We start from the raw sequence: 16,988 nt of genomic DNA on the forward strand, positions 1-16,988 counted from the left end.
AGCCCCTTCCCTCTCAAGAGAGCAGACTTTGGATGGAGTTGGTTGCGTTTCTAGAATGTTCTCTCAACTGGTGGATGTGTAAGGAGAAAGGAAGGGCTTATTCCCTCCCTCACTCAGGTTAGAAGGACCTGGCATCAGAATGGGCCCGGGACTCTCATGTTCAGCTCTGCGTGCTGCTCTTCCCACCCCTAGGAGCCCTGCCCCCTACCTGTGCCTTCTGTGTTCCCAGTCCCGGTTCTGCCCTGGGACCTTGGGATGGGCCTGAGGGTGGTGGCTGGGAGCCCGGGAGCTGCCACTCCTGGAGCAGTACCACCCCCTGCTGGCCACCAGAGAGCCCCGGGGACTGGGAGTTTCATTCAGTGCCTGCTGAATTGGCCCCGTGGGGCTGGTTCCTGGGTTCTCCAGGAACAGTCTGGGTGTGCTCTGGCACAGATCCTGGACTGGTCTCTGGCAGGCTGAGTGGCATTAGATGAATTCCTGTTCCTGCCTTGGCCTCAATCAATTTTCTGATCTGCACAATGAGTAGGGTGACCCGAGGAGCTGCCTCCCAGGTCTCAGATGCGGAGCTTGCTCCTACAGCCTGCCTCTGCATTCCCACTCCGGCTTTCCCCGCCTTCAAGGCCTCCCAGCCCCTCCTGGCCTCTCTCTCTGTTTGGCAGGTTCCCCTGCTGGCAGCCTCCACCTGCCCTCCACTTCCCTGGGCCCCCCTCCCTCCATCACAGGCCGCCTCCCCTCCCACTTGGCCCCTCACTCAGCGCTGGGCTGGCTGGCTGAGGTGGGGGAAGGAGCGCCCCCAGTCCTCCTCCCACTCAGCCGTGAACCTCTGTGAGTGGGCTCCTGGCAGGGTAGGTAATGGGACCAGACATTATCCAGTTTGCCCACTGTAAAATGGGATAACACCCAACTCCCAGAGCTGTTATGAGGATTAAACAAAATAATGACACGTTTGCGAAAGAGCTTTGTAGGTGTTGAGTCTGTGTCAGAGGAGGGGCCGAGAGTAACTCAGGCAGGCTGCCTCAATGGTCCCTGAGGCCGCGGCGGAAGCCTGGATGACCTAGACAAGCCCTCCTGGCCCCCACCCACCCTCCTGGGGTTGGAAGTCAGGTCAGACCCCTGGATCCAGTACTGATCTCCAGTGGTGAGAGAGACCTGGAATCTGGCGAGAGAACTCTGCCAGGCATGGTTCCATGACTTACCGGTCCCAGCAGAGACACGGGGACAGCAGGGGAGCCAGAGACAGACCTCTCAGCACCCCTGGAGGAAGATGGGCTCTCAGTCTCTGCAGGAAAGAAAGCAAGACGTTCCCTAGGCACCATCCAAGGCACAACACTGATCAGAGACTGAAGACTTTATCCTGAAGGTTCTCCACTCGTCTCAGGAGAAAGTTCCCAGGCCTTAGCTGAGCACTGAAGGTCTAAGGACTTATGGATCTGGCTCCTGGGCCCCTTTCTGTTTGGTTTTATCCCCTCCCTCCCATCCCCTATCAGCCACTCTGAATTCCTTGGCAACCAGACTATTCACCGGCAAGTCTAGGAGAGAGGTACTCCTAAGACAACGAAGCACAGAGAGGTTGAGCAGCTTGCTTAAGGCCACACAGCCAGTGAGGGGAGGAGCAGGGGGTGGAAGGCACTGGAGCTGTGTCCCTAATCTCCATGCTATGCTGCCTCTAGGACACACGGGAGGGGGCAGGTTCAGGTGAGGAGAGCAGGGAGGGGCCTTTGCAGAATTCTAGGGGACAGAGGATGGTGGCCTGATGTGGGGCAGGGCCCGGGGTCTGGGAAGAGAGGGATGGGGTTTGGAGACACTTGGAAGAAGGAGCAGGAGAGCAAGGGTTTGAAGCTTTGAAGACTGGATGAAAGGGGCCTGGGGGAGGGGCAGGGGCAGAGGAAGCTGGTGGGGTTGGATTTGGGCATGGTGTAGGTGTGGGCCTGGGGCTGCCCAGATGGCTGGGTTGTAGAAGGTAGGAAACTGGGGCTCAGGAGTGCAGCCACTTGGGAGTGCCAGCTGTGTGCCTAGGACTGAGTGTGGGCATCTGGGGGTGGGGGTATGTACAGTGAGAAGCCCCAGGGAGCCTCCACATCAGGGCTCTCTCAGAAACTGGTGGGGCTAAGGAACCAGGCAAGGTTTGTGGGAGCCAAACGCCTGACTAGGAGAGGACCAGAAGGGGGGTAATATCCATTGGTGCACCCAGGGCAGAGGGAGCAGTAGCCCCAGAGACTTGAGATGGGACATGTGGGAAGAAATTGCACAGAGGAAGGTGGGTGTGGTGGCTCACACCTGTAATCCCAGCACTTTGGGAGGCTGAGGCGGGTGGCAGTCGGGGGGTGGATCATCTGAGGTCAGGAGTTCGAGACCAGCCTGACCAACATGGTGAAACCCTGTCTCTACTGAAAACACAAAAATTAGCCAGGTGTGGTGGTGAGTGCCTGCAGCTACTCAGGAGACTGAGGTGGGAGAGTCTCTTGAACCTGGGAGGCAGAGGCTGAAGAGGGCCGAGATTGTGCCACTGCACTCCAGCCTGGGCGACAGAGCCAGACTCTGTCTCAAAAACCCAAATCAAACCAAAACAACAACAAAACCCTTGAAAAACTACAAAAAAGAAATTGCACAGAGTGAAGCTTATCTTGATGGGGGAAGAGCTTTCTCCTTCATGGAGCACCCAAAGGTCACAGAGGCTTACTCTTGGGATAGCGACTCCCAATCACAGGAGGTGTCAGAGGCAAGGCTGGTTGGCTGCTCTGCAGGAGGGGGCTGTTGCTAAGGGATCTTCAGTGGTGGTGATGGACATGAGTTCAGAGAACCTGTCTGTAGTCGAAGGGTCATAGCTTTCTAAACTTAAACAGCCCCTTGCCTGGGGAATAAGCTCTAACTTATGCTGTGAAACCACCATCCCGGCATTCTAAGGCTCTCCTGCTGTGTAGACGGAGGCCTTCTGCATGACCAGAAGCAACCCCTCACCCCTTCCCCATGTCTCAAGTTCATCCTTTTGGGGGGCTTTTCTGCCTCTTTTCCTCCCACACCCACCCCAGGGCAGGCCTTTGAAGCAAGGTTTCCTTCCTGGTCTGGCACTACAGGAAGCCAGGAGGAAGGTGTCAGCAGCAGCCGCAGGCACTCCCACTCCATTCTGGCCGGCCTAGGGGCTGCGGTTGCCAGGGTGGCCCCAGGGAGGGGTTCCTGAGATGTTTCCTTAGACACGTAATTGGAATCGCACAGCTTGGTAATTAGGAGAGGCAGCAAAGTGTTCTATAAATGACTGTAATTATGGCCAACATGGCGAAGCTCCATCTCTACTAAAAGATACAAAAAAATCAGCCAGGCGAGGTGGTGGCGCGGGATCGGGGGTAGGGGGCGCCTGTAATCCCAGCCACTTGGGAGGCTGAGGCAGGAGAATAGCTTGAACCGGGGAGGTGGAGGTCGCAGTGAGCTGAGATCTCACCACTGCACTCCAGCCTGGGCAGTAAGAGTGAAACTCCATCAGAAAAAAAAATAAAGACTGTAACTATAGTTACTTTTGGCAGCCAAACCAGGAGTTTCGGGGATCACCTGGGGGAACGGGGTGAAGGGGGGAGGAGGAGGGAGGGGAAGATCTGGTTTTGCATGTCAGTTGTGGGCCAGACCCCCTCCATGAGCCATGGGCATATTCACAAGGCCCCTCCGCGGACTCTGGGGGTTCTAGACCACTAGCAAGCCTGGAACCCATCTGGTTCAGGACCCCAATTTGACAGAGGCAGACTTGGTCCAAGTGACAGAGGCATCAACGCAGAACCTACGCTGGAACCCAGCCATCCCCTCAGCCAGGCTGAGCCACGTATTTTCAGCTTTTAGACTAAAAGCGCTTTCTTTTCTCCTGGTCTTTCCCCAGTGCCCCCTCTAGTCTGGCACTCCCCCTTACCCCTTTCTGGGATACATTTCCCCTCTCTTCAGGTCTCTGTAATGCCACCTCCTTTGTTAAAGAAGGAAATACTCACTAGAAACTTATTTCCTATTTTTTTTTTACTTTGTGTTACCATTACCCACGCTCATAAGGTAATTTGTGTCTGCGGCGCCTGGTGGTGCGCATGCTGTGTGATGGTGTGAACTAGCTCCACGATCAGTGACAAAATACCGGTGGCTTTACATCTGCCAGGGTAGGAGTATTTGCACCACAGAAATGGGCAAAGACTGCAAATCAGTGCCCCTCACCCCAGTCCGGAGAGCTGGTTGTTAAACACTGTTCAGCTCGTCCCTGAAGATGCCTCTGACGATCTGGCCCTCACGTGGCACCGGGCAGACCCGTCAGGTGCCATGAGGGAAGGGCTGCTGCGCAGGAGGAGAGAGGATGCAGGCTTTGCCGTGGGAGGAGGGGCTGCCTGCTTCTGCCCCAGGTGCTAGCTCTAGCCTCTGCCCCATTTTCCGACCTGTACCCAGGGCTCTCACAGGAAGGCCTGTGGCAGGGGCCTGCATCTTGGATTTAGGTGAAGCCAATTTCCCTGGCCAGGGGTGAGGGGTCCCAGGGACTCAGGCAGGTGTAGGCGGCCTTAGGCAGGGCTCACAGAGAGCTGGGCCTGGAGAGCTTCCTGCCTCTTCTTCTCCTAAACTGTCCATGGCAGCATGCCACCTTCCTGCAACCTTCCCAGCCTGGCCACAGCTGGTGGGGTGGGTGGAAAGGCTGAGGGGCTGGGAGGCTTCAGAGAGGCATTTAGTGGGTTACAGCATTCCACAATGCACAGGGCAGGTTTTGAGCTAAGGATGTTTGCAGAAATGTGTTGGGGTTAAAGATCAGCACACCTGTAAAAACTGAAAATGGTCAATTACCATCAATGTCAAGAAGAAAAATTGTCCCTTTGTTGCTCTTTCACTATAGCAGAGTGCTGCTTCAAACAAACCTGACCCTACCTGACTGATGACCCAATACGCAAATGCCAGCCCACAGGTGTGTTCTATCTAAGGGAGGGCTCTACCCGAAAATTGTCTGGCCCTAAGTATCAATAGTGCCGAGGCGGAGAAACCCTGCCCTGGAAAGATGTACTAATTGGGTGTGTGGAGACACACACCCAATTCCAGGGCACCCTTCAGTCCCAAGTAAAGAACCCCTGGTCTCTGCAAACTTTCAGTTTACAGAAGAGGAACTAATGAAGGGCTGAGGTCGGGGTGGTAAATAGTGCACTCAAGATCACACAGCAAGTCCCCCTGTGCAATCAGCATGTTGCCTGCACACAGTAGCAGCTCAGTAAATGTTAAATTGGGAAAAGGATTAGGAAAGAGGCTGGGCCTGGTGGCTCGTGCCCGTAATCCCAGCACTTTGGGAGGCCGAGGCAGGTGGATCACGAGGTCAAGAGATCGAGATCATCCTGGCCAACATGGTGAAACCCCGTCTCTACTAGAAAAAAAAAAATTAGCTGTGCGTGGTGGCACACGTCTGTAGTCTCAGCTACTGGATAGGTTGAGGCAGAGGATGCAGTGAGCCAAGATCGTGCCATTGCACTCCAACCTGGCAACAGAGTGAGACTTTGTCTCAAAAAAAAAAAAAAAAAGAAAGAAAGAAAACCAGGGAAGGATTAGGCTCTGGCCTGAAACTTCTCAAGGCTGCCCCGAAAAGGACCCCACCAGCATCCCCTCGATCCTTTCTGGACTCCGGCTTCTTGGCAGCAGTCGCCGCTGCTGATTGGCCTCTTCTTGACTGCCGTGAGGAGGCCCGAGCCTGGCTGATGGTGGAGGCAGGAGACGCTGCCTAAAGGGTAAGGAAGAGTGGGTCAAGGTCAATTTCACACATCTAAGCCAAAGAGGACACAGTGGTTACAAGGGTTCACCATGGTGGCAGCCACCCAGGGTACTGGAGAGCTGGGTCACCCATGGTGATGGGTGGGCTAGGCCAGTTTCCTGCAAGATGTGTGGGGTGTATGTGAAGGTGAGCTCAGATTTTCTGACCCTACCTGCCTGATGACCCAAGGTCCTTAATTAGCTAGACGCCTGTCTGGTGCCTGCTGCTGGAACTGGCCTTAAAGGGCCCACAAGGGTAATATCTGTGGGGGCCTCAGCTGTCACCTCTGCTCTCCATCCTTCCCTCCCTCTTCAATGGAAGCAAAATTGCATAGCTTTACCAATGTCGGATTTACAGCTCTACTGTTAGGTTCATATCCCAGATTTGCTGCTTGTTGGCTGTGTGACCTTAGGCAAGTGATTCAACCTGTGTCTGTTCTCAGCTGTAGAATGGGGTTAACACAATTGTATCCACCTTGATAGGGTTAATGGGAGGATCAAATTAGTTAATTTTTTTTTTTTTTTTTTGAGACAGAGTTTCGCTCTTTTTGCCCAGGCTGGAGTGTAGCAGTGTGATCTTGGCTCACTGCAACCTCCGTGAGGTTCAAGCGATTCTCCTTCCTCAGCCTCCCAAGTTGCTGGGGTTACAGGCATACACCACTACACCTGGCTAATTCTGTACTTTGGTAGAGATGGGGTTTCACCATGTTGGCCAGGCTGGTCTCAAACTCCTGACCTCAGGTGATCCACCAGCCTTGGCCTCCCAAAGTGCTGGGAATACAGGCATGAGCCACCACGCTCGGCCCAAAGTACTTAATTTTTTTAGCAGATAAGTTGGAGGGATGGCTAGCCTAGAGTAACCAGTCAATAAATGTGAACAAATACCAGTGTGATTTTTACTGGGCTCCTGACACCCTCCAGGGATGGTGAGAACTAACTCAAGGCTCCTTTTCTCTTGAGCATCTCCAACTTTCTGCTGCCTTCTAGTGGAGTCCGGCTGTATGTTCTGAGAGGATGCCAGGTGAACTTGGTGTGTCTGGAAAGGTAATTCCCTGCTTCAGATTTCAAAGAAAAGTGTGCCATTTAAGGAAATCTTGTGATTGGTTCTTGTACAGAGTCAAACAACTAGTTTCTCCCGCGTCCTCCCAAGCAGAATGCACCTGTGGCTGGCATTTGTGTACTGGTTTGTTTGAAGCAGCACTCTACTGTAGTGAAAGAGGAACAAGGGCAATTTTTCTTGACGTTGATGATAATTGGCCATTTCCACTTTTTACAGGTGCAGTGACCTTTGACCCCAACACTTTTCCGTAAACCTCCTTACCCGAGCTCTCACAGCAACCAGGTGGGGCCACATGTTGTCCCAGCCTAGTCCCCCACTCCCATGGACCCTGCGAGAGGCGAAAGGATACCACAGAGAGTAGCGGCTCTGTGCTGGGCACTGGGTGTGCAAAGCTGTGTGTGATGTATGTAACCGTGGACCCTGGAGAGAGATTTCGTTAAGGGAAAGATGAGGGTGGAGCAGGGCAGGGGGCGGGATAGGAAGGAGTCTGGATACTTACCTGGTTTGGCTGGCGGGAGGTCAGTGAGAGCAAGGGAAAGGGCAGGCTAGAGTCCTGGATTGGGATGGTCCCCGGGGCGCCGGCTGGGGAAAATGAGTTCTGGGAGGGACCAAGCTGTGCCTAAGGATGCACATCTGGCTACCTGAGGGACCCTGGAGCTTGGGCTCTCGCAGTACTCCTGTGTCTGGGGGCAACGCGGCCGATGGCCACCCCATATGCTCGATCAATTCTGCAGCTCAGGCCCCCTTCTCAGAAGGCTCCCCAATACTTGTGCCAGGTCTCTGAGCCTTCCTCAAGCGTTCATGCTCCAGGACCTCGCGCCTCTCAGCCCCGCCCTTGGTCCCGCCCCCTCATGGCCAGCCAATCCAAGAACCCCAGCAACCCCCTCGTCCAATGCGGCTCCTCCGGGTCCGCGCCCGCTCCGCCCCCTCCACCGTAGCTCCTGCAGGTGGATGCTTTTCGCCGCTCGGGTGGCTGGCCTTTGTTCCCCGAAGCCCGCGTCCCAGCTGCGGCCCGCAATGGCAGGTGCTGGAGGGGACTGCGGCCCGGGCCCCGGAGCCAGTCGTAGGCTCCGGGGCCAAGCGTGTCCCCGGGTCTCGCTCTCAGGATCGCCCTTTTGGAAGTCGCACCTTCCTGTCGTGCGCCCTCCCCACGGGCAGGGGATGGATCCCGGAAGCGGTGCAGGGAAAGGAGCTGTGGACAGGGGCGCGGACTCTGGCTTCGGCCCTGTTCGGGCTCTTCTGGGTCCTTCTCCTCAGGCTCTCAGCCTCCTCTTGTGACAAATGGGTGTTTGCGGCTGCCGGGGTTGGTTCTGGGACCATTTAGCCTTTAGAGCGAGTTCAGACGGAACAGACCATGTCAATCATGTAAGCCACTGTGGGCTGTGGCCGGCTCTCTCACTCCTTTCTGCCTCCCCGGTAGGGCCCAGACTCAGCCCCGGATCCCCTGCCTCTGGAGCCCACCTCCCTCCTGCACGCGGCTGGGTGGCCGATCCCGGCGCTGTTGCTGCGGGCTTTGGCTCCACCTAGTGGCATGAGGTTTGATCTGAGAGGCGCCGGCTGAGGCTCTGGAGTGACGGAAGCGGCTATCTGGAGCAAGGACAAAGTGGCATTCTCGGGCTCAGCCTCTGCCACAGACCTGGCTGAGGGTGGCCTCAGGCCACCCCGCCCTCTGGTTCCGAGGGGAGGCTGGGGTACTGTGCACTTGTCTGTGCCGCCGTGTCAGCTTTTTCATGTTCTCCTTATGGAGCGCTGTCCTTGTGCCAAGTGGAAGCATCTCATAGCCTGCTGGCCCCATGCCCACCTGCCTGGAACACCGAGGCTATAGTCCTCTAATTTGGGCCACTACTCTGTGGCCGACTGTAAACCAGGCAGGTGGCCCTTCCCCTTCTGCCCCCAGTACCCACCGTCCCCAGGAGGGAAGAGGTGCCCATGCCAACCTCTGTGGCTCACTGGTCTTGGGTCTCGGTGCCCTTAGCAGCCCCAGCCACTGGTTGCAGTAAGAAACTTCTTGCTTACATGGCATGGCATGGCATGGCTTCTCTGCCCTGGTCTGACTGGCCCCATCCCCTTCCTCCTCTGGAACTGGACTCTGTCTCCATGGTCCGGCCAAGATGGATGTTTTTCCTTATGTGCCTGTCTAAAGGGGTGTGAGGTGCGTCAGACAGAGGACTGGGAAGAGCTGCTGACCTGATTGCTTATATACTGCCCACTAGAGAAGCCCGCAGTGGGGGCCTCCCAGGAGCCCATGTGAATATTTGACAGCTGAAGAAAAAATGATTAGCTCTGAAATAAGAACACTGCAAAATGGAAATCAATAAATTCTTAATCAGGTGTCCAACTGTAACGTTATATCAACCTCATTAATTGTTAAATTTAGTATTCATAAAAATTTCATTACATCTAAAAGAATGTGTGGGCTAGGTTTTTCTCATTTCACAAGAATTCCCAATTGTAATTTAAATCAGTTACTCCTAGCCAAATGGTTTCAAGAGCAAAATTATAAATATCCTTTCAAAAACTTTACAGCAGAATTTTAATATTTTAACATGTTTGCACTGAGAAAGTGAAGTGAAGCTGTCAAAAATAAAAATGAAGCTGGACGCGGTGGCACGCGCCTGTATTCCCAGCTACTCAGGAGGCTGAGCCAGGAGAATTGCTTGAGCCCAAAGGTTCAAGGACAGCCTGAGCAATGTGTAGAGGGGGACAGGGAGCTGCAGTGTGTCCTGCACCCAGGCAGGGAGTGCTCTGGGGTACTCATTCACCCTTTAAGTTGGTGTGTGAGGGCTCCTCTGGACTTACAGGGCTGATGGGGTCTTAGTGGAGCAGGGAGAGGCAGCACTGGGGAGCTAAGTGAAGATTAGGGCTCAGGTTCAAGCTCACCATGTGGAGGAAGTTCCCATAGGAGGGCTGCGATGGGTGGCCCCCAGGACTAACCCTCAGAGATGCCCTTTGCAGGGGCCCCCAACCTGGTAACACTCCTCTGCTGAGGGCTTTGGGCCTTTGACTTCTGGATCCAGTCTTCTCTCCTCCTTCACTCCAATTACTCTTGTCCCTAAAGTTATGTCAACTCTGTCCCTTTTTTTTTTGAGACAGAGTTTTGCTCTTGTTGCTCAGGCTGGAATGCAATGGCATGATCATGGCTCACTCCAGTCTCCGCCTCCCAGGTTCAGGTGATTCTCTTGCCTCAGCCTCCTGAGTAGCTGGGATTACAGGCATGTGCCACCACTCCCGGCAAATTTTTTGTATTTTTAGTAGAGACAGGGTTTCTCTGTGTTGGTCAGGCTAGTCTCGAACTCCTGACCTCAGGTGATCCGCCTGCCTCGGCCTCCCAAAGTGCTGGGATTATAGGCGTGAGCCACTGAACCCAGCAACTCTGCCCCATATTTCCCTTCATTTCAGGATCCATAAAAGAAATAGTCCCCAAAGCAGAGTCCCCTTTCCTCCAGGACACAGCACATTCAGTCTTCATAATCTCTGGCTACATAAGCCCTAGCCTGGGCAGGAACGATGCGTTTCATTTCTTCCTCAGGAATCTCTCTCTACCATATGGCCACATGACACCTCCCGAGGCCAAACAAACAAAAAACCCCAAACAGCGAATGGAATCCATTTAATAATAAAATAGGTATAACAGCCACATCTGACACTTAAGATGAGAAATGCCATAACCTTGACACCCTTGGCTGGTTTCTCTCCAAACATCTTAGGTCCTTGACCCTCCCCCCTCCCTTTAAACGGTTAGAGTGGGGTGGCACAGAAACAGATGAAATGCCCTCAGAGGAAGGAATAGGGTGTAGTGGTCGGGGAGCATTTGACTTATTGAAATACCCAGAGCTGTGCATGTGGCTGTCATGAGGACCGCAAGTTCTTCCATGCCACATCAGTTAGGGCTCCTTGTGAAAGAGGAATGTGGGGCTACACAGAACAACAGGATTGACTTTCAGTCAGAAATTTATACATGTTATCTTGGTGCTGGATCGTTGGAGGAAAAGCCGGTCCTGGTGGAAGCTCATTGCCCTGCTGCTGCTCACAAGGCACTGCCTTCTCCAGCTGATGTCATTCCAGGCTCAAGGTCATCAGTGAGGCAAAACAGGCTCTCTCCAAACTCTCTTTATCGGAAGGTCCCTGACTGATGAGGCAGCGGTCACTCCAGCAGGAAAATCAACAAGCACTCTTGATAAGTGCTTTTTTTTTTCTTGCTAAAAACTGTGGCTCTAAATTTTTTGAAAGTGGTTGAACAGTGTTGGAGTCTGGGGTCAAGTGGCTGTGTAAGGACAACTTTCGGCATCATGGGTGATGTATGGGCTGACACATAAAACAGAGGAGGCCAGGAGGATGTCACTCGTGTGTGTGTGTGTGTGTGTGTGTGTGTGTGTGTGTGTGTGTGCGCGCGCGTGCGTGTGTATCTGTGTGTTTGGTAACAGCTCTATTGAGATATAATTCACACACCATACAATTCATCCATTTAAAGTATGCAGTTCAATGGCTTTTAGTGTATTCAGAGAGTTGTACAATAATTACCACCATATACTTTAGAATATTTTCATTTTCGTCATCCTAAGAATCCCTACACCTTTATGTCTCATCCTCTAATCCCTCCATCCCCCCAGCTCTAAGCAACCACCAACCTATTTTCTGTCTCTTAGATGTGTGTTTTAAATGCCTTATTTGCCAGAGAATAAGATTTTAGGGAAAAAAAGAGGGAAGTTGTACTCTCTAAGGACAAGTATAAGGTATAATGTAGACTGCTGTTGTTAAATGCTCTACCTAGCACGTGTGTGTTTTCTGACCTACACATTTTTACCAAGTGGGCTGTAGTTTTCTTGAAATGACTTGAAAACTCTACAGGTGACTGACCTTGTTGTTTAGGAAAGTGGTAGGTGCAGGGTGATGGGGGGTGGGCGTAGGGGCTGACCTGGGCTGGGAGGATGGGTCTGGGGATATGATATGATGGAGGGGGTATGGGAGCAGCTCTGAGAGGAAAGAAACACAGATCCAGTGTGTGGACAGGAAAGAGTTGACATCCTTAGTTCCATGGAGACCAGATTTGCCAAGGTCTTAGAGTGTGTCCAGGGTGGAGCCTGACCGCAGACCTCAGTTCAAGGGACCCAGAGGCCCTCTGAGTCAGCTGTGCTATTACAGCCCCAGATCTGGGTCAACTGGGGAGAGATGACGAGGATCAGGTTTCCAAGGTGAAATTCCTTTGTTTCTTCGTGTTTCTACAAGGCCTGGGGGACAAAGACTTTCTCCTCTAGCCTTGCCCTCCACCATCAGCCAGGAACTTCCTCTGTGGAAATCTGCGGTGATTTTTGGGTTGGCCTCACACAGGGCAGGCTGTGGGGAAGAGCCACTCTTGACTCGGGCCCGTGGGGCTGCTCTGAGGCTTGCCTCTGCCCTTGCCTCACTCTGGTAACCCACGGTAGGTCTCTGCCCCTCCCTGGACCTCAGTCTTCTCATCTGTACAACAGCAGCTCAGAGACAGGACCCCCTCAGGCCTTTCCAGCTCTGTCGGCCTGTGAGACCTAGTGAGGCGCAGGGCAATCTGAGCATGGATCCGGGGATGGGTCTGCAGGGTGCTGGGTGTTGGGTCACATTGCTCACCGCCCTGCACCTGTGCCCAGGTCTGCTTCTCAGCAGCATGACCAGGGCCTGAGAGCCCAGACCTGGGAGAGGTACAACTCAGGTTTGAATTCCAGCCACAGTAAGGCAAGTGAAGATCTAGAAGATTCTTCCATAAAGGAGATGACCAGCCCAACTGATAAGTTGAGGCACTGAGATTGGCATCTGAGTCCTCCCTGATCACCCTGCCCTGAAGCCACAGTTAGGAGAGCCCTGCCCACCGGTTCCAAACTCCAGCCAGTCACTTGGGTCCTGACTCTTAACTTTGGAATCCAGGTAGGACTTTGAGTGGACTGCCAAAAATCATCAGACATTTAAGGAATCTTCTAATATGAAAGGCAGGGATCAAAACAAAGAGAAAAAGGAATTCAGAGGAAACAGACCATGCAGAGAGTAAAAGAAAACTAAACAACAAACAAAAAACGGTGATTAATATCTTTGGAGAGTTAGGAGAAGCTGTTACGTCCATACTGTGTCCACATCCAGACATAAGAAAGGGCTGTAGGAAATTAAAGAACAGATTGTGGAAATAAAAATTACAGTGGAAAGGTTGGAAGTGGCCTGGTATGGTGGCTTATGCCTGTAATCCCAGCACTTTGGGAGGCTGAGGAGGGCAGATCTCCTGAGGTCAGAAGTTTGAGACCAGCCTGGCCAACATGGTGAATCCCCGTCTACTAAAAATACAGAAACTAGCTGGGCATGGTGGTATGCACCTGTAATCCCAGCTACTCGGGAGGCTGAGGCAGGAGAATAGCTTGAATCCAGGAGGCAGAGGCTGCAGTGAGCCAAGATCGTGCCACTACATTCCAGCCTGGGCAACAGAGCGAGACTCCATCTCAAAAAAAAAAAAAAGAAAGATTGAAAGCTGAAGTAAAAAATTATTTGGTGGGACAAAGAAATGGAACATGGGAGAGAAAATAAAACAATAAAGGTAAAATCGAGAGGTTCACATGTGAATCATAGGAATTCCAGAAGTAGATAAGAAAGTGGAGGGGAGAGACAATGAAATAAATTATACGAGAACATTTCTAGGGATTTGAGAACTTGCATTTCCAGACTGACTCACCAAGTCTCTTGCCCAAGGACTGATGTGGAAAGGTGCATTGTGAGAAGATCCTGGGAGCTTCCAGATGGGAATAAAAAGGACAAATACAAGGATACAGGATTCAGAATAGCCTTGGACTTCCCAATGGCAATTCCAGAAAGTGGAAGACAATAGTATACTTTCAAAAATTACTTTAAAAGATTGAACATTATTTCCAACTTAGAATTCTATATCCAGCTAAACTCTCTATCCAGTGTGAGGGCAGAAGAAAGACATTGTCAGATCAGCAAAGGCTTCAAAACCAAGCCTTTCGTGCACTCTTTCTAAGCAAGGTACTGAGAGATGCATTCAAGCAAAACAGGAGAGACATGGGATGTAGGAGCAGGGGCAAGAAAAGGGAAATCTCCAAGATATGGTGAAGGAAGGTCCCTGGAGAAAAGCTGTGCACAGGCTTAGAGATAAGCAGCATGGATCGGGGGGATGATGGCTAGGAGATGCTTCTAAGAAGAAACAAATGGATGGGAACCTGATTAGATGATTGTGTAGAAGAGATTTCCATTCCCCTCTGGGAACGGGCATCAGGAGTAGGGAGGGCTGGGATTGGAGCAGGGGGTTACCCTCTTTCAAGTTTAGTAATCCTGTTCATAGTTTTATGTGCAGTTTTATGTATAGTCAGTAGCACTGACTGATAGTTTTATGTGCCATCTAGACTATGGCCCCCAGTTATTCAATCAAACACTAATCTGGGGGTTGCTGTGAAGGTATTTTGTAGATGTAATTAAAATCCAAAATCAATTAACTTTAAGTAAGGGAGCTTATCCTAAATGATCTGGGTTGGCCTGGTTCAATCAGTTGAAAGGCCTTCAGAGTGGGGCTGCAGCTTCCCTGAAGGAGAAGAAATTCTGCCTGTGGAAAGTGGCTTCAGCCACTGAGAGTCCCAGCTTGCCCTTCCTGATGGGCTGCCCTACAGATTTTGGACTTGCTTAGACAGTCTTATGATTTTATAAACCAATACATCTCTTGATACGTACCTCCTATCAGTCTGCTTTTCTGGTTGAATCCAGACTGATACAAGAACTACTTGAATTTTTCAACCACCTACATGGATTATTTTGGTAACACTATACAATGAAGTAAAAATGAGTAAATATATATATATTTTGAGATGGAGTTTCACTCTTGTTGCCCAGGCTGGAGTGCAGTGGTGTGATCTCGGCTCACTGCAACCTCCGCCTTCCGGGTTCAGCCGAACCTCCTGCTTCAGCCTCCTGAGTAGCTGGGATTACAGGGGCCCGCCATCATGCTTGGCTAATTTTTTTTTTTTTTGTATTTTTAGTAAAGATGGGGTTTTACCATGTTGGCCAGGCTGGTCTTGAAGTCCTGACTTTAGATGATCCAATCGCTTCGGCCTTCCAAAGTGCTGGGATTACAGGTGTGAGCCACCATGCCCAGCCAGAGTAAATAAAATTTTAACCTCTCATAAAAAGAAGGAAAAAAAAAAAGAATTAGAAAAAGGACTAGAAGGAACCATACCAAAATGTTTTTAACAGTTACCTAAGGGTGGTAAAACTATGGGGAATACAGTAGCAGTCCCCATTAACTAACCTCTTGTCCTCCTTTCCCTCAAGGGCAGTTTGCCATGAGACTTTTTTACTTTGGCTCCCAGACTGTCCCTTTGATGAGTTAAAGCCTGTAAATAAATTAAAAGTAGGATTATCTAGAATATAAGTTTGGAATATAAGAGTATAACAAATTCAGCAATATATTTAGTTGTTTACTAGGGTATTGCTCACAGTTGTTGGTTGTTAACAGCAGAAATCACTCTAGCCAACATGTAGTAGGAAAGGAATGTATTGAGGGAACTATGTCATTCACCAAATCTCTAGGAGGGTCAAGAATCAGGCTTGGATACGAGGGTTTCAGGAATATCACTCAACTCACATCCCAGAGCGGCCCCGGTGGCCATCTGCTGATCCCCACAGGGCTCAGGTGTTGCAGCTGTCCCAGGGTGGAGGTTCCTGCCGCCCCATATATCAGACTAGATTTCACACAGTACCTGCTTCATCATGTTGCTACCTTTTCGACCAAGATTTCATGAGGGTGCATCTAATTGGTGGAGCCCAAGTCATCTGCCTGCACTCCAGTTGCAAGGGATGCTGGGAAAGACAGTTTCTGGCTTTTTGCCTTGAGATGAGGTGTAGAGTCATTAGCCAAAGATTGCCAAAAACTCTTTGGGAATTTGTGCCTGGACAACCCAGCCCCAATACCCAGCTGTTTTGATAAAAGCCAGGACCACATTCATTGGCCTCATGAAAAGAGAGAGTCCAATGGCCATCACCTGGGTCACCAGGACAACTATTAGGTGTGGTGATGCTGCCACTCTTGCTGGGACCCACTGAATGAACTGCTGCCCCTTCCTTGCCTGATGGCAGTAAGCGCAGAGCTTCTCAGGGTCACTGGCTTCTAGTACCTCTCTCCTTGTTCTCTTCAGGGTGTGATGTGTCAGGGTGGCCTGTGCTCTGCCTGCAGTGACAATTTGATCTCCTGTGGGCCAGGGACCTTCTTCTCCTTCCCACAGAATCTGAGGAGGAGGAAAACTGCACCAAAGCTTATTTGGGGCTTTTTCCTACTCAGTGGATCAGTCTCCTCTCTCTAAAGGTCATTGTTTTTAATACAGGAGAAAGGATTACCTAGGCAAAGATGCAGATTTTTTGTTTACATCTTTATTGAGGTAACATATTTAATAAAATGAAACAAATCACAAATGTATACTTCAGTGAATTTTTACATATGTAAACACTCAGCTTAAGAAAGAATATTTCCAACACTCCAGAATATTCTGTTGTACCCCCTCCCAGTCATTACCCAACAAGAGAACCACTTCTAACACCATGAATTGATTTTGCCAGTTCTTGAACTTCATCAAAATGGAATCCAACAGTGAGAGCTCTTTTGTGAGTACTCTAACATTAATGATGCACAGGATTTTAATGTTCTTGTTTGTCCTTTTCCTCAGCATTCTAAAATGAACAAATACAACTGTAATTTTCAAAACAATAATAGCGGCTGGGCGCAGTGGCTCATGCCTGCAATCCCAGCACTTCGGAAGGCTGAGGTGGGTGGATCACCTGAGGTCAGGAGTTTGAGACCAGCCTGCCCAACCTGGTGAAACCCCGTCTCTACTAAAAATAACAAAAAGTAGCTGGGCGTGGTGGCGGGCACCTGTAATCCCAGCGACTTGGGGTCTGAGGCAGGAGAATCACTTGAACCCAGGATGCAGAGGTTGCAGTGAGCTGAGATCACACCATTGCACTCCAGCCAGGGCAAGAGTGAAACTCCATCTCAAAATAATGATAATAATAAATAATAGCAACACTTGCCATTTACACAATATTTTCAGAAAATATATGGTATTTTAAAATCAGGGAACTATATAAAATAGTTTATAATCACATATATATATAATCATGTGGTGCTATATAATGACATTTTGGTCAACAATGAAACACATATAAACTGTGGTCC

Source organism: Cebus imitator, unplaced genomic scaffold (assembly GCF_001604975.1).
Source record: "Cebus imitator isolate Cc_AM_T3 unplaced genomic scaffold, Cebus_imitator-1.0 Scaffold203, whole genome shotgun sequence".
In the NCBI taxonomy this organism is placed as follows: domain Eukaryota; kingdom Metazoa; phylum Chordata; class Mammalia; order Primates; family Cebidae; genus Cebus; species Cebus imitator.